This window comes from Pleurodeles waltl, chromosome 1_1 (assembly GCF_031143425.1).
Source record: "Pleurodeles waltl isolate 20211129_DDA chromosome 1_1, aPleWal1.hap1.20221129, whole genome shotgun sequence".
Lineage (NCBI taxonomy): Eukaryota > Metazoa > Chordata > Amphibia > Caudata > Salamandridae > Pleurodeles > Pleurodeles waltl.
Window position 1 is genome coordinate 121,125,684 of NC_090436.1, and position 18,731 is coordinate 121,144,414.

Here is an 18,731-nt window from a genome sequence, read left to right on the forward strand (position 1 = left end):
GGACAAGGATTCTCCTTGCCATGTAATACCTATCAGGTCTACACCCCAACTTCAGCCACAATATCCTGTTAAACACAAAGCAAAAGCTCCAGTGAGAGATATCCTCATTCAGCTCGAACACCAGAGAGTAATTGAGCTCTGTGTCTCTACAATTAATAACCCGTTATTCCCCGTTGCAAAACCAGACCATTCCTACAGAATAGTCTTGGAATATGGACACTTAAACAGTTATACACGTGCATACGCTACACAAAATTCACATAGCATAGCACTAATTAACAACACAGTGCATAAAAAATACAAAACAACGTTGGATATTTCCAACTGGTTCATCTGCCAACACTTAGCACATGAAAGTCAGGACCTGAGTGCATTCTTATTTGGCTCACAGAAACTCTTCTGCAGTTTACCCCAAGGCTACAAGAACAGCCCAGGGCTGTTCTCAGCACGTGTAACATCAATAGTACATGATATTGATCCTGAGGCATTGTCCTATGTGGATGACATATATCTCACAGATGACGACCTCAACATTCATCATGCCAGGGATGATCGGATCGTCTTAGGATTCACAGCCCTTGGATACAAATTCAATTTTAGGAAAACTAAAATAGTCTTTCTCCGCGTATTGTTCCTGGGATATGAGCTATCAAACGAGGGGGAGAGCCTTGCCCCGCACTTTCTAGAGAAATGTGCACAACTTCACCCACCTAAAACCCTCAAGAAACGACAGTCTTTACTTGGTTTCTTCAACTTTGGCAGAACTTACATACCTGAAAATGCACAACGTATCAAGCCACTCAATGACTTAATACGCCCTGATTTTTCTAGCAGACACCGGACAGTTGAACACACACGCATCCTTAGGGAATTGCAACAGGACCTGCTATAAGCAACACATTTGCACACCTGTGACAACAAAACAAATTTGTTCATCAGAATAATTTCTAGTGCTGTTGGGTTTACTTATGTCACCTTTAGTGAGGGCGACACAGTGCCCATAGCATATGAATCACATTTATACTCCAATGCACAACAACGTTTTGCACCTACAGAAAAAAGTCTGACTGCAGTTCAGATGGCTGTCATTAAGGAGAGGCCACATGGCCAAGGGAAACGCATCATTGTCATTATCCCAATGCCAGCCTTAGAGGCTGTCACCAAAGCAAGCGTCCTAACGCTAAGCACTACATCCACTCTGGATTAAGTGGGCAACCTCCCTGACTGCCACAGATGTTGACTACATCTTTCATCCTGAACTTCAGACACAAGAATTTCTCCAATACAAACAGGAGTACAGCGCTCCACTAGACATCTTGCCTCTTGACAGATACCATACTGTCATTTACACTGACGGTTCAGCACAACCAGCTGTAGGTACAAAACATCAATATTCAGCCGATTGCGCAGCCATGAATGGAGTGATGAAGGATGGAGCTTTCCAACCTAACAATACCTACACACAGACCCTGGGGACTGCACAGCTCAGCTGTCTGAACTCAAAGCCCTTATTCTAGCGCTAGAACACACAGAGCCAGGATTGCTGACTTTAATTGTCTGTGACTCATACTACTGCGTCCAGTCCTACAATGATTACCTCAATCATTGGAAGCTGAATGGGTTTAGAGACTCCAAAGGGAACACCATAAAACATAAAACATTGTTGGGGAGGGTGGCTGATCTCAAGGATAAGCTACAGTGTGTCCATGTAGTACATCCACTGGCCCACTAACGCATAGGAGTACACGTTATCGGCAATACTTTGGCTGATGAGGCAATAGCCACGGCTTCTGTGGCTGCAGTGACTCATTCTCAGACGAGATTGGATAATAAAATTCAGACTGCCTTGAAAGCTTCTGCTGAAGGTAAGTCTCTCCCAAAAGCATATCCTATAAATTATTCTTACCACATAAGTGCGCAGAATGTTGCCTATGCAGCACTTCCTGGAGTTGGAGATTGAGCTATCCCCAATCAAGACTAGATCTAATAAAAGCAGCGCATCAGGGTGTCGCTTCTGCTCATGCTGGTATCTTGGCCAGAGTAACTCTCTTACAGAAACTCTTCTGGTGGCCAGGTATATACAAACAGACAAAAAAATACATCCTTTGTTGTGACATTTGCCAGCAGATAAAGGGCTCAAACATCAAACGTCCACAGCAGACATCCCTCTTAGTGTCCAGCAGGCCACTACAATGTGTGTACCTGGACCATTGTTGTCCGCTCCAACCTGATGGTGCATACTAATACATTTTAGTCTCTGTAGTTTCTTGTTTTAGATTCCTCTGGGTATAGCCTTAGTGGTCAGCTGAAGCTTGAACTGTTATAAAAGACATGCTGATCTTTATCGGTACATATGCGGTTGCAGCATTCCAGTCAGACAAGAGTCCTGCATTTGCCACTAAGGCATTCAGGGACACCATGGGGACAGTGGGTGTTGAACTTCATTACTCCTCACCATACCATCCCGAGGGAAATTCGGTTGTGGAGAGGCAGAACCGTGATCTAAAGTAGTCCTTAACAGCTAGAGTATTAGGTTCTGGCCGCTGCTGGCTTCATCACCTATATGGGGTCCAGAGAGCAGTGAATAAACTGCCAAGACGGTACTTGGGGGGACGCACTCTCTATGAGGTTCTCTTCAGGATACCTATTTATGTCCCAGATCTTGATGGCCCTGGTTTGGATTCAGAAGACACACCTTTTGACATAAATGAACATCTCACTATTTTACAGGAGCTTCAGAAATTTCATGATGATAAATCGGTTGCCAGTGCTGCCCCTTAGGAATAAGGAATTTACCAACAACTTCCACTGGCTGGATTCCTAAAGTCAGGGATCTGGTTCGTGAGAAGATTGCTGTGAAGAAGGAATTCAGTCCATCCTACAGAGCACCGGTCCCAGCCCAGGGAGTACAAGGTACTAGAACTGTCATCTTACCACCACTTCCTGGTTCCACAGCAAACAGATTAATTTCCATTGATGAGGTCACAGTTCACCTTGTGGCCGATCGTGCACAGTAAACCCAGGGGTCCCTTGGGTAGTTTCCGGTCCCCTCTCACTACCCAACAGGACATACCTCTTCAAAGTAGAAATAACAACACTACTTCTGACTACAGAAGCAAGTCCAACAATGCTACAAATACCTCCTTGACCATGGGGAGGGTGGAAAATGAGCTCTTGCTGATTCCAGTTACCACTTCAACTGCAGCACCTGTCCAAGATTTGGCTATTTTATACACCAACACTACATGGACTGACGATACCGTCTACTATGAGCCTCCACACAAAGTGGATCCATCCACTGGTAATGCACCTGCTCCTGTGTTTGCAGAGACTGCTTCTGATTATTTCATCAACATTGATGACTTTTCTCCAGACTCATCCACTCCAGTAATTGAAAATGTTTAAAAGACACGTAAGCTGTTTCTATGGCTTAAAAACTACTATTGAATTCACCCTTGGAACTATTTCTGGTTCTGCTTGACATTTTTTTTGCATTGTTTCTATGGATTGGTTTCATGACTGTTTTCTTTTTGCTCATAAATGGTCATTACCTTCCTGAACGCTCCTCTGTTGCACCTGTGGGTGAAGTCTTAACTCCATATCATTCCTCACATAAGGTCCGAAGAGACTTGTCCCTTGTGAACACTTTAGCTATGCCAATTCCCCATGGGATTGTATGGGAGAACGTTCCCTTTTGATATATACGGGCCTACTGATGTCATTCAAATTCCATATGTCTTCAAAACGTCTATGATTCATGTAATTACACCTGGTGTTGTATCTGATGATTGGGATGTCCTGAAAGTTGATTCTATTTTAACTGAAATGAAGGACTATTCAGTATTTGAAAGTGATGATGTATATAGACATACAATGAATTATGGGGAAATGTTCTGCAATAATAATTGGGGACATTACTACCTACACCTTTCCACTAGACACATACCAGTACTTAACTACACACAGTGGGAACACTGTTCAACACCACCTGTTGGGAGCCCAAAACATTGTCCAGCTAAATTCACTTATTTTTCTGAGCATGACACAAAATATCCAGAGTCATATTATTTCAAGTTACCTCCTTCCAAAATTAGGAAAGTCTTGCTAACTGATACAAAACTGATGTATTCAGACTCCTTTGTTTCCCATCTTGCAGTTGAAGGTCAAGAATACTGGAGGAACACTGTGATTTGAAGAGTGTATGGGGAACACAAGATTGGCAAATACAGGGTAGGGAAGCTTTATTTAGAGCATTCCTGATTCCTGTGCAAATGATCTTTTTAAATAACACCATTCAACAGACATCCTGTCTGGGGTTAGCAAAAATAAAAGAAATGAACACGCCTAGTATCCCCACACCGGCTAAGTTTAATGATTGGTAATTCTTCCTGAATGTCACTGAGGAAGAGCTAGATGCAAAGGTTCAGGCTGGTGCCTATAACTCTTCACTTTCCAGTCCCGGTGGGTGGTTAATTTGGCCAATAGACACCAATGGATGTCAGTCATGTTTTTTGAATTCCTCAGTGGGTTTGAACATTAGCCAGCCAGACCATCGCTCTCAGGTCAACACACGGGTATAGTTACAACATACAGTGTGGGTGAACTGTGCCAACAGTGGGTATAGTCTAACACGTTAGCCACAGTCAAAGAACATCTTAACACTCTTTCTGATGATGTAGACTTGCAGGACTTTTTGCTAGGTCCTAGGAAGCCATGCACTAAAAGATTAATCTATGCTATGTATAACGAGATCTGGAAGCTTTCTCAGATAGAGGCTGCTGCGGTTTTAAGGCAAATAGATAAGGAAAATTTGGAAAAGGCTTTAGCTCTGTCCAACAGGATTTATTCCCTAACAAACATAGGAGGTCATTACAACATTGGCGGTAAAAGCAGCTTACTGCCGTGCAGAAGACCGCCAATACACCGCCGCGGAATTCCGCCACAGCTATTATGACCCACATCTCGGAATCCGCCGAAATTCAGACACCCACACAAGTCCGCCACACCAAAGGTCAGTGATAAACTGGCGAAAACAAAACCTCCACCGTCATGCCAACAGAAACACGCCCATACTATCACGACCCACGAATCCACGCGGCGGTCTTTCAACTGAGGTATTCCATTGGCGGTACACACCGCCGCGCTCAAAATACACACACATCTCCAAAACACCGCCACATTGGACAATTCAAAATACACACACATGATACACATACACACACCACTCCCACACAATCAATACTGTATAAAACACCCACCCACATCACCCACAAACCCCTACGACCAAAAATTATTGACGAAGGCCAGAGAGACTGCACAGCATAGACAACCCCACCACACAGAGGCACACAACACCATCACCCACACAACATCCACGCACCAAACACCACACACCACTACACATCACCACACTCATCACCACATACTACACCCCACACATCACCTACACCACCCCATGGCACGGCAAAGACACCCCAGGTTCTCCGAGGAGGAGCTCAGGGTCATTGTGGAGGAAATCGTACGGGTAGAGCCACAGCTATTTGGAGCACAGGAGCAGCACACCTCCATAGCTAGGAAGATGGAGCTATGGTGAAGAATAGTTGACAGGGTCAACGCAGTGGGACAGCACCCAAGAAATCGGGAGGACATCAGGAAGAGGTGGAACGACCTACGGGGGAAGGTGCGTTCCGTGGTCTCAAGACACAACATCGCGATACAGCGGACTGGCGGCGGACCCCCACCTCCTCCCCCACAACTAACAACATGGGAGGAGCAGGTCTTGACCATCATGCATCCTGAGGGCCTCGGAGGAGTCGGTGGAGGAATGGACTCTGGTAAGTCAAATCTTAACTATCATACCCCCTCCCTACCTGCATGCTATCACAGACCCCCACCCTCACCCCCTCCCCTATCACTCCGACTCCTCACTAATGTACTAATAACACAAACCACCCATCCCAACACCAAGCCCTGCATGACACAACAAAGCATGGACACCCCTCACTAAAGCATGCCCACTGCACATACCCATAACACCCCCCTCAACCATCATCACACAAGCCCCCACACAGGAATGCTAGCACTGGGGTACAAGCTCACCCACCCATTGCACACCATGGCACACACAGATGCAATAATCATGCTTTTACACCCTTGCAGGACTACTACCCAACATCACCAGACAGGAGGGTTCATACATCTCTACCCCACCCACAGAAGAGGCCCACAGTGATGACAGCAGCTCTGGCCAACTAGATCCAGATGACCAGCCTGGACCATTGTGGGCCTCGGGACAGTCGGTTCCCCTCACACAGGCACAGCCCAACATAGACCTTCCACCCTCTAGAAACACCAGCACAGCACCCATCCAGCGGGCCCATACCTCCGTCCCCAGGACACATCAATTAGCTGTGTGTCCACCACTACAGGGAACCCAGGATAACCCACCACCCCAACAACAACAGGTACCTGGGGGCAGTGGTAGTGGGCACACGGTCCAGGGGACGGAGGCACAGGAACACAGGGGAACTGGGAGGGCTGCTGTGCGACAGGGGCCGGACAGGCTAAGGGAACCCACTCTCCACGAGGCCCTCTCCTCCATCATGGGAGCATACCACCACTCCCAGGAGACGATGGCTACGGTCCTGGCCAAGTTTCAGGAGACCCAGCGCCTGCAGGAGGAACAGTATTTGGGGTTCATGGAGGAACTCAGAACCATCAGCTCCGTCCTGGGCACCATCGTAGGGGTGCTGAAGGACATACAGAACACCATGAGGGACACCGTGGCACTCCAAGGGGCCCCTGACACTAGCATGGACGATGAACTGCCCACCACCTCCGCCGGCGCTAGTGGACAGGATGCCCCGCCACAGGACCACCACACCAGCACCCCACCCCCTGCAGATGGAGAACCACCCCGCAAGCGGTCCCTGAGATCCAGGAACAGGACAGAGCACGATGCCAAGACCCCCACCAAGAAATGAGACCACCCTGATTGTCATCCCACTGTCCCACTTTGTAACCCTGTCCATATTGGAACTGCCCCAGCTCCACTTCCTATGCCCATATGGGCAGTGCACCTGTGAGACTAATAGACTGGACTCTGCCATGGACATTCCTCCACCATCACCCCTCACCATTTTACCACCCCCTCCAATAATTAGCACTTCAATAAACACCCTTGAAGCACAAAACAATCTGCAGTCAGTCTGTGATTTTGAAAATGTGTATTAGCTATGACAGTGACAAAATCCATTCACAAATGTAATGTCAACATACCTATGTCACACATCACAAGTCCATGAAGAATGCAAGCAGATGACACACGTTGGTAACCACACCTGTTAAACCGTAAGGTAAATGTACAACTTAGTTACCAAATACTGCTTGAAATTGACAGACGGGATAGAGGTAGAAGTGTGAAAGTACTTGTAGTAGGCAAGAAAGTGTTCTCACCTGTGTGTCACTGGAAATATTGCTGGATGACTGACTCCCTGTTGTCAATGTCTTCTTCCTCATCACTGTCCACAGGCTCCACAGCTGCCACAACACCGTCATCTGGACCATCCTCCTGCAGAAAAGACACCTGGTGTCGCAAAGCAAGATTGTGAAGCATACAGCAGGCGATGATGATCTGGCACACCTTCCTTGGTGAGTAGAATAGGGAACCACCTGTCATATGGAGGCACCTGAACCTGGCCTTCAGGAGGCCGAAGGTGCGTTCGATCACCCTCCTAGTCCGCCCATGGGCCTCATTGTAGCGTTCCTCTGCCCTGGTCCTGGGATTCCTCACTGGGGTCAGTAGCCATGACAGGTTGGGGTAACCAGAGTCCCCTAATAGCCACACCCGGTGCCTCTGGAGTTGACCCATCACATAAGGGATGCTGCTATTCCGCAGGATGTAGGCGTCATGCACAGAGCCAGGGAACATAGCATTTACCTGCGTGATGTACTGGTCTGCCAAACAGACCATCTGGACATTCATTGAATGATAACTCTTCCTGTTCCTGTACACCTGTTCACTCCTGCGAGGGGGGGACCAGAGCTACATGGGTCCCATCAATGGCACCTATGATGTTGGGGATATGTCCAAGGGCATGGAAGTCACCTTTCACTGTAGGCAAATCCTCCACCTCAGGGAAAATGATGTATCTCCTTACGTGTTTCAGCAGGGCAGACAACACTCTGGACAACACGTTGGAAAACATAGGCGGGGACATACCTGATGCCATGAGCACTGTTGTTTGAAATGACCCACTTGCAAGGAAATGGAGCACTGATAGCACCTGCACTTGAGGGGGGATCCCTGTGGGATGGCGGATAGCTGACATCAGGTCAGGCTCCAACTGGGTACACAGTTCCTGGATTGTGGCATTGTCAAACCTGTAGGTGATAATTAAATGTCGCTCCTCCATTGTCAACAGGTCCACCAGCGGTCGGTAGACCAGAGGATTCCGCTATCTCCTCATATGTCCCAGCTGACAGTGCCTAGGAAGGACAACAGCGACCACAGAGTCAAGCAACTCCGAGGTATGTACCCACAGCTACACAGAACACGAAACATAATCCAAAAAGTTGTCTGTATGTGTGTTGAGTCCAGGCCTATGTATATGTGACGCAGTGGAAAATGAAGCCATGTGGGCCCCTGAAATAGCGGCTGCCTGACCTCTAAACTGGGACAATGGGATGTGAGGTAACTGCGCTGGCGTTGTACACCATCGCGGTAGGCGGTTGAAGACCAAGGCGCAATGCTGCATTGGTTAACATTGGACCCTATGGGTGCCAGGAAACAATGACGAAGTGCGCCGGCAGTGATGAGACGCACCGCCGCGGACGTCACCGCCATTTTCTATCTGTTGAATCACTCGATACCTGATCTTCGACAGGAGAGGACCTATACTGCAAGTGCTGCTGTGACCTCGGTCTGGAAGAGACAATGGCTCATGCGTCTGGGGAAAGGGCCCCTGCCTTCACTGCACAGGAGTTGGAGAAGCTCGTGGACGGGGTCCTCCCCCAGTACACGCTACTCTACGGTCCTCCAGACCAACAGGTCAGTACACAGGGAGCAAGTTGTATGTGCTATGCCTGGGTGGCGAGGGCTGGTTGTAAGAAGGAAGGGGGCAGAGTTCTGCGAGCAGGAAGGACTGTGAATGCATGTGCCACATGGCAAGGGTAGGGATGTGGGCCACTCACTTCGACGGTGCAGTTGCTAATGACTTCTCTTCTTCCCCTCTACATTTCATGTAGGTCAGCGCCCACCAGAAGAAGGATATTTGGCGTGCCATCGCCAAGGACGTCCGGACCCTGGGGGTCCACCAGAGACGGAGCACCCACTGCCGGAAAAGATGGGAGGACATTCGCCCCTGGAGCAAGAAGACGGGGGAGGCTCAGCTGGGGATGGCCTCCCAATGTGGGAGGGGTGCCCGTCGCACCATGACCCCCCTGATGTTCCGGATCCTGGCGGTGGCCTACCCTGAGTTGGATGGGTGCTTGAGGGCATCACAGCAGACACAAGGGGGTGAGTACACTATCATTCCGCTGACTTTGCGTGCAGTGAAGGTGTCTGGGTGGGGGAGGAGGGCTGTGGGTTTCCCTAGGCCAGGGCGAGTTCCGTAGGCTATGCCCCTCCATAATGCAGACCATGTGGCACTCCACCCCACCTCTGTAGAGTGCCAAGTACAGGTATACATGCTCCTGTGTCATCTATGTGTGCTGATGTCCACCATAGCCATGTAGGCCATATCCCAGGAACTGCATCAGTAGAGCCCAACAGCGCGGCGTAGTGCAGGGGGCTGCTGTGTCTGTATTGTCCGCCAACGGTAGTGGTAAGCTATGCACTCAACCTGTCTTTCTTCTGTCTTCCCACCTCCCTTTTTGTGCTCTCCCTGTTCTTTTGTGCATCAGCATCATCAGGCGGAGGTACAGTGGCACCGGAGCACGAGGGAGCTGCACCCCTCATGGCCATGGAGGGCCACCCCACGGACTCACCAGTGGGACGGAGGGCGAGGGGAGCTTCACGGCGGTCACAGGATCAGCAACCAGCGACACGGACTTGTCCTCCGATGGGAGCTCCCTTGTGGTGGCAGCAAAATCTGTGCCCCCCACTTCTACAGGTACAGCCGCCAACCCCCTACCAGCACCACCCTCCCAGCAGCCCCTCAGCCTTCGCCCCGTGCCCGCTCACCCAGGAGGGTGGGCATCACCTTCACCCCAAGCACCTCAGCCCCTGCCCCTGTCACCTCTGCTGCCCTATGTGAGGAGGCCATTGACCTCCTCAGGTCACTCACTGTTGGGCAGTCTACCATTGTGAATGCCATTCGGGTGTAGAAAGGGAGTTGCAACACACTAATGCATTCCTGGAGGGCATTCATTCTGGTCAGGCTGCCCATCATCGAACCCTGCAATCTCTGGCCTCAGGACTGATGGCAGCCATTGTCCCTGTGTCTAGCGTCCCCCCTCCAACTTCCTCCACCCAGACCCAATCCCCTGTACCCCAGCCTACCCCAAGCACACCATCAGACCAGCCTGCACACAAGTCAACACACAAGGGAAACTCAGGCAATCACACATCCCACAGGCACTCACGCAAGCATCACCCACATACAGAAACAGCAACATCCACTGCCTCCACTGTGTCCCCCTCCTCGTCGTCTCCCTCCTCCCTCCCAGTGTCGTCTACACTCTCACCTGCATGCACTATCACTACAGCCACTACGTCCCGCACCAGCACACCTACCACCACACCCGCTCACCTGCACTCACCACCCCCACTACCATTTACACGTCCCCTGTGTCCTCTCCCAGTGTGTCTGTGACGCCCCCTCCCAAAGTACAGAAACGCAGGCACACACCCACCCAACATCCATCCACTTCAAGACAGCCTCCAGCGCTTGCACCTGCACCCAAATCAACAAAAGTTACACCTCCTACAACCACCTCCTCTTCCTCCACTCCCATAACCCCTCCTGCTACCCGTCCCAGTGTTCGTCAGAAACTTTTCCTGAGCAACATTGACCTCTTTCCCACCCCCCCCTCCAATTCATAGGTCCTGTACTAGCACCTCAGCCAAAAAAATGCCGGTACCAGTGGTGCCTGTTAGAGGTATGTGGAGTGCACCGGGCACCAGGGCAGCCAGTGTGACACGGAGCCACAGCACAGCCAGTCCACCCCCCTGTGAAGCACCAGAAGTTGGACAGTGCCCGATGGGATAGGGGGAAGACTCCAGCCGGCAAAGCCGCTCACAAGGGTCCCGGGGGGACTGTCCACTCAGCTGTGACTCCTCCCAAGGTGGGGAAGGGGCAGAAGACAGTGCCAAAGTCTGGGAAGAGCAGCACAGCGGAGAAGCCCGCCATCATCCCCGCTGCCCAGGAGGCCACCACCAGCCACATCGTCATTGGCCAGGAGGCCACCGCCAGAGTCAGTGCCCAGGAGGGCAGTCCCATCGTCACTGGCCAGGAGGCCGCCGTCAGTGGCCACCGCCAGAGTCAGTGCCCAGTAGGGCAGTCCCATCATCACTGGCCAGGAGGCCACCGCCAGAGTCAGTGCCCAGGAGGGCCCCGGCAGCCACACCCCAGCTGGGCAATGAGGGACCGCCATGGCGAACACCGCTGCACAGGTCAGAGACAGCAAAGTCAAGCACCGCTGAACAGGGCAAGCACCGCTGAACAGGGCAAAGACCGCCATGGCAAGCACTGCTGAACAGGTCATAGACAGCAAAGTCAAGCACCGCTGAACAGGGCAAGCACCGCTGAACAGGGCAAAGACCGCCATGGCAAGCACCGCTGAACAGGGCAAAGACCGCCATGGTAAGCACCGCTGAACAGGTCAGAGACAGCAAAGTCAAGCACCGCTGAACAGGGCAAGCACCGCTGAACAGGGCAAAGACCGCCATGGCAAGCACCGCTGAACAGGGCAAGCACCGCTGAACACAGCAAAGACCACCATGGCAAGCACTGCTGAACAGGTCAGAGACAGCAAAGTCAAGCACCGCTGAACAGGGCAAGCACCGCTGAACAGGGCAAAGACCGCCATGGCAAGCACCGCTGAACAGGGCAAAGACCGCCATGGTAAGCACCGCTGAACAGGTCAGAGACAGCAAAGTCAAGCACCGCTGAACAGGGCAAGCACCGCTGAACAGGGCAAGCACCGCCAACTCAAGCAATGTGCGGCAGGGGCAGTGACGGAATTGGGACCGTCACGGGGAGAGTGATGCACTCTGGGCACCAGTCCCCCTCCAGAACCAGTGGGGAGCAGCATCCACTACCTCTGTCCTTAACAGGATGAAGCACTCTGGGCACCAGTCCCCCTCCAGAACCAGTGGAGAACAGCATCCACTACCTATGTCCTTAACAGGATGAAGCACTCTGGGCACCAGTCCCCCTCCAGAACCAGTAGAGAACAGCATCCACTACCTCTGTCCTTAACAGGATGAAGCACTCTGGGCACCAGTCCCCCTCCAGAACCAGTGGAGACTGTTATCCACTTGAGAGATTGTGGCTTTGCACTCCCCAGGATTGAACAGTGGGCAACCCACCCACTGTAGAGACTTGAGAGACTGTGGCTTTGCACTCCCCAGGATTGAACAGTGGGCAACCCACCCACTGTAGAGACTTGAGAGACTGTGGCTTTGCACTCCCCAGGATTGAACAGTGGGCAACCCACCCACTGTAGAGACTTGAAAGACTGTGGCTTTGCACTCCCCAGGATTGAACAGTGGGCAAACCACCCACTGTAGATACTTGAGAGACTGTGGCTTTGCACTCCCCAGGATTGAACAGTGGGCAAACCACCCACTGTAGTGACTTGAGAGACTGTGGCTTTGCACTCCCCAGGATTGAACAGTGGGCAAGACACCCACTGTAGAGACTTGACAGACTGTGGCTTTGCACTCCCCAGGATTGAACAGTGGGCAAACCACCCACTGTAGAGACTTGACAGACTGTGGCTTTGCACTCCCCAGGATTGAACAGTGGGCAAACCACCCACTGTAGAGACTTGAGAGACTGTGGCTTTGCACTCCCCAGGATACAGCAGTGGGCATGGAGCCCCCTTGTGGATCTGGCGTGGTGCTGTCGTCCGGCTGAGGTGCCCCCCCCTTCCCTCTGAGGTGCCTGTTGTATTTCTATCTGATGCCCCAGCAGTGTATTCTCCGTTTTGCTCAGGTATCGTGTGTGGGCCTCGCCCATGCATTTTGGGCCCAGTGGTCCACGGACATTGAATGGTGCATACCTGCACTACTAATCGTGATGTATATTTTGTTGAATATGAAAATATATCTGTATATATTTGCTTACTGTATTTTGATACATTACAATGGTTGAACTCATTTCCTTTTGTCTTTGGATTCTTCCGGGGGGGTTTTGGGGTTGTTACTGTTATGTTTGGATATGCATTGGTGTGTGTGTTGTAGTGGGTGAGGGTCGGGGTGTTGCGTGTGTGTGTCCCTGACTTTTGCCTCCCCCATCTCCTATGTCGTAGGTGCAGTACTCACCTTTGTCTTCGGCGCCGGCGTTGATGATGATCGGACAGGAGCAGGAAGACTATCTCAGGGAGTATTTGGAGTTCCGGCTCCATGGTGTCCTCCTTCCTCGTGGAGTGTGTAGAGGTGAGCGTTTTCCCATTGAAATGGCTGTTTCCGCCTTGTTTTTATCCGCCCCGGAAAAGGTGGCGGATTGGTAGGTTGTGATATTGTGGGCGGTACTTTGTCTTCCGCCTGTCTGTTGGCGGTGACCGCCGCGCTGTTTGTTTGCACCACCATGGCGGTCGGAGTGTTAAATTGGCTGTCTTTGTTGGTGGTTTCCGTCATGGTCATAATTCCTTTTTTTTTTCGCTGGCCTGTTTGCGGTCTTACCGCCGCTTTAACACCGTCCGCCAGGGTTGTAATCACCCCCAAAGTGTCATCTGCGATTGATGTCATTCAGACAGACATGTCCCTTTCATATCATGGACAAAGTCAGCTGCGTTCTATCATGCAGTTAGGTTGGACACTACAGACATTGAAAAATGGCCGAATTCCTTGGAAGTACATTAACAGTAGTGAATTGTTCACCGCCTTTAATTTATCCATGGAACAGCAGACAATGGCTAAAAGGGAATGTAAGTTTCACCATGTTTCATAGACAGACGTTAGAAAAGTTGCCTTTCACAGTTGCAGAGAGTCCTTAAACAGTATGGCTCCCACATGGCATCATTAACCTGCCCATTTCCACTTTTCGCTTTTCGAAATGACTGAAACATCTTGCCGTGGGCAGGTATGAGTGACTAGATGATAGCTATATTAATGAAGAGTGGGAGTTGCCCTTTGAATACAAATGTCTGAACGGTGAAACAGAGGTCTTTCTCAGTGGAAGCGAATGCGAGACTACTGTTAGTCATTCAATGATCTGCAAGCAGGTGTCCCTTCATGGCCTTTGCAATGTGGGGATCACCAATTTGGCCTGTTTTCTGAAGGGTACTCCTGTCCCTTTGATTCAACCAGCATTTCATGTACTTTTGAATGGAAGTTATATGGTACTGAGTGACCAAAGCTGTTGCAGTATGCAACCAGGAATTGACTACGCAATTTCAGTTTCTAAGGTCGTTACATGTTGTGGACAGGTTTTATTCCCCCCCACACGAGAGATAAAAGTATCAGAAATGTGGCCTCACATTGCGACTTATTGTAGGACTGGCATAGTGCCTACAAACATAAGTAATGTCATCCTTAAGCCAGCAGTCTTGCCTAGAGCAAGAGTCAAACTATGACACATTCTGTATTTTATCTTTGTGGCGCACACCTCGCAATGTTCAGATTCTGTACATTTGACTTGTGTACAGTGATCTGGTGCGTGATGGATCAGATAATTGACCTGTATGAATAGGTTTCGAAATTAATTACATACGTGTGTGAGGTGCACTTGAGAATGTTCGGATCCCATATGAATGTTATGACATGCCTGAATGCTTTAATAATGTACCAATTAATATATGGTAACTTAGAGTTGTGTATTTATGAGTCTCTGGTTGGCAGTCAGTTTGTACTCTGCCAAGCAGGGACCCTCACACCAGTCAGGGTAAGGGAGATACACAGCTCAGAAAACCCCTGATCACCCCCATGGTATCTCAGAGGCAGTGTGTGAAGGTTTTGTACACACACACACTGAGTAAAACAAGACCAAAACTACAAAAATCCAACATACATAAACAAAATTATTAATTTTGAAAGATTAAACTTCATCACGGCGTTGTGATGGAGTGGTTCCTAACAATCCAATGCCAATGGCACTAGTGACGGAGTCGCACTGACCTCCAGGTACAGTACCTTTGAAAATGAGGAAACAAGCTGGTGCATGGAGTCGGGGGAGGGGCCACCGGATCCGGTGTGGCATCAGTTCCTTGCTGCAGAGCAGTGGAGATGATGAAGCGTTGGCACGAAGCGTCAGTACCTTACAATCTGGGAGGGTCAATGTCCGGCGGGAGAAGACACGGTTGGGCGGAGTTAGATCTTGGTGCGGCCTCAGGTTTATGAAATCTCGTAAATCTGGGGCAGCGTCAAAATGCAATGGGTGTTGCTGTGGAATGCACACAGCAACACACACTGCATGTCCCTAACATGCAACGTGTTGCATGTTAAAGGGCCATATTTACAAGGTGGCATTAAGCCACAAAAAGTGGGTTAACACTACTTTGTAAATACGATCACAAAAAGTTAAACTCAGGTGGTGCAAGGGGCTTTTATATATGCCCCTTTCTATTTGTATGTTTATTTTTGTGAGAATTTTTGGTTAGGGATGTGCACATGTTTTTATTATTTTATTTGTAGTAAGCCATAATTAGAAAGTGTTACACATGAGTAATAGGCAAAAGTATTCTGATTTCAACAGCTAGATCATTGTGAAAATTAAAATATCTTCTTGCCATGACCATTTCTCACTCTATGACGTTTCCGGGAGGACATCCTAAATTGTGAAAATGGTGGATGAAAACAATGCACCCTGCCTGGACTTCAATAAACGCTGTACTGTGCTGCAGCTGGGGACAGATTTAAGTGAGGGAACCCTGTAGAGTGGGGGTGGATGGACATACAGTGTGCCAGTGGGCATTGAGTAGCTCAAATGTTGCATGCTATCTCAGCCTGTAATCTCTCTGCATGGTTGTGGGGTGCTCAGAACAGTGGCAGGGTGGATGGCTGCCAAGCCCAGAGCAAGACAGCCTCAGACTGCCACACACCGATGCTAAAGTCTGAGGGGGTCATTCCGACCCTGGCGGTCCATGACCGTCAGGGCCGGGGACCGCGGAAGCACCGCCAACAAGCTGGCGGTGCTTCCTGAGCCATTCTGTCCGCGGCGGTAAAGCCGAGGTCAGAAAAGGGCAACCGGCAGTTTCCCGCCGGTTTACCCCTGGCCCAAGGAATCCGCCATGGCGGCGCTGCTTGCAGCGCCGCCATGGGGATTCCGACCCCCTTCCCGCCATCCTGGTCCTGGTGGTAAATACCGCCAGGAACAGGATGGCGGGAACGGGTGTCGTGGGGCCCCTGCACTGCCCTTGCCACTGGCATGGGCAGTGCAGGGGCCCCCTCACAGGGCCCCATAATGATGCCACTGCACCCGTCGCACCCCTTCAACTCCGCCGGCTCCATTCGGAGCCGGCTTCATTGTTGAAGGGGCTTTCCCGCTGGGCCGGAGGGGGGCCGGAGGGGGGCCGGAGGGGGGCCTTCTGGCGGTTGCCTGCCGGCCCAGCTGGAAAGTCAGAATGACCGCCGCGGTCATTTGACCGCAGTACGGTCTTTTGGCGGTTCCCGCCAGGCGGGCGGGGTCGGAATGACCCCCTGAGTGTTTGAAAAGTTTCAACATTCCATCCATCAGCCTTTTGTGTTGCTAAAGTCTCCCTAAGTGGCCAGGGTATGTCCAGAAATGGGTCCCTTGCTCACTGTGCCACTGGATTCAGTGGCATGGGCAGTGCAGGGGCCCCCAGGGGCCCCACGACACCCGTTCCCGCCATCCTGTTCCTGGCGGTAAAAAACGCCAGAAACAGGGTGGCGGGAAGGGGGTCGGAATCAAGCAGCGCCGCCATGGAGATTCAGCCCATGCAGGGGAAATCCGGCGGGAAACCGCCGGATTACCTTTTCTGACCGCGGCTTTACCGCCGCGGTCAGAATGGGCTGGGAAGCACCGCCAGCCTGTTGGCGGTGCTTCCGTGGTCCCCGGCCCTGGCGGTCTTTGACCGCCAGGGTCGGAATGACCCCCTTAGTCTTTTAAAAGTGATACCTTTGCCTATGCATGGTGAATTTTTGTCGTTTTATTCTTGTTTTACTCAGATAAATATTAGCTCTTTTTCTAAACTGGTGTGGAGTAATTTTGTGGTCTTTACTTTGTGTGTGTGTGTGTACAAATACTTCACACGTTGCCTTTGAGATAAGCCTCACTGCTTGAGCCAAGAGGGGGTGAGCAGTGATTATTTTAGCTGTATGGCTCCCTTACTCTGATTAGTGTGCAAGCCCCTACTTGGACAGGGTGAAAACCACTGCCAGCTAGAGACCTCATTTCCAACACTTCCCATAGCTGAAACAAGTACTTTAAGTAGCGAGATGTTAAGCCTTACAACTTTGCCCACTTCTAGTGGAAGAGGACTTGCAAATCGCCAAATTCTTAATTGATATGTATGAATTGTTATACCGATGTTCACCACAATTCGCAGCACTAACCACATTTATGGAGGTGTTTCGAAAGGTGATTCAAATGATTACAAACAAGAAAGTTTTCAATAGGTTTTAAGGCCATTCTGAGTGTTGGCTAGTAGAGTCTAAAATAGATAAAGTATCGAAAAATCATAGCACATTGGTTCATATAAGTTTGAAACAAAACCCAAACTATAATTGTTCAATATTAAGAAAACAAAGCGTGCCATGAACCTTCGGCCCTTCCTGCTACTTAAATAAAATGGAGTAATTTGACCCAACATGTGAAGTCTTTACCAGTGGAGCTTTATATTATTATAAGGCACCGATGTCGTTTTAAAGGGGACGTCTATTGTATAGAAAAAAATCTCTTTTCCCAGTCCTACACCCTGACAGTCATAAAATAGTAATTCTAGAGTGCTTCTTTATTAGATGACTCTGCTTGGGTTTTGGGGTGCATTCTGACATTATTCACCGAGCGGTCCCATTTCTATCCATTTTTATTATAGTAACAGTGAATAATAAAAGATCATAAAATATTATTCACTACTAGTGTAAAAAAAGGGGTGTATTTAGCTGGAATTTGCCCTTCCATGGCAGCTGAGGTAAGTAAAAATGTTTTCAAATGGATGGTGTGCGCGTGCTTTTGGGTGAAAGTGTGTTTATGTGTTTGAGTGTGTGTTTGAATGTGAATTTGTATGTATCTGTAAATATGTGTGTGTGATTGAAACTTGTCGGTCAAAGGGCGCGTGATGTCATGTCCGCTGCCCCTGGCATTTTGGTGAATTGATGTCCATGAACAATATCTTGAATTACGGCTGTTTGGCGGGTTCATGTTAGTAGGCAGTGAGGCTGATTGTGGTGACTGGCACTTCAGTCATCTTTTACTCTGGTCCTTCTTCAGTGCAATTGTTTTCTCCCATCCTCTTTGTTCAGAAACAATGTATCCGACAAATCGCTTTCCTTTTTGGAAAGCACACGATGCCCTCATAAGCAAGCAAGAAAACAACTTAAAAGTCAACATTCATGGAAATGAACTTCAGATTTCTGGCAATGTTCGCTCTCAAACTACATGAAG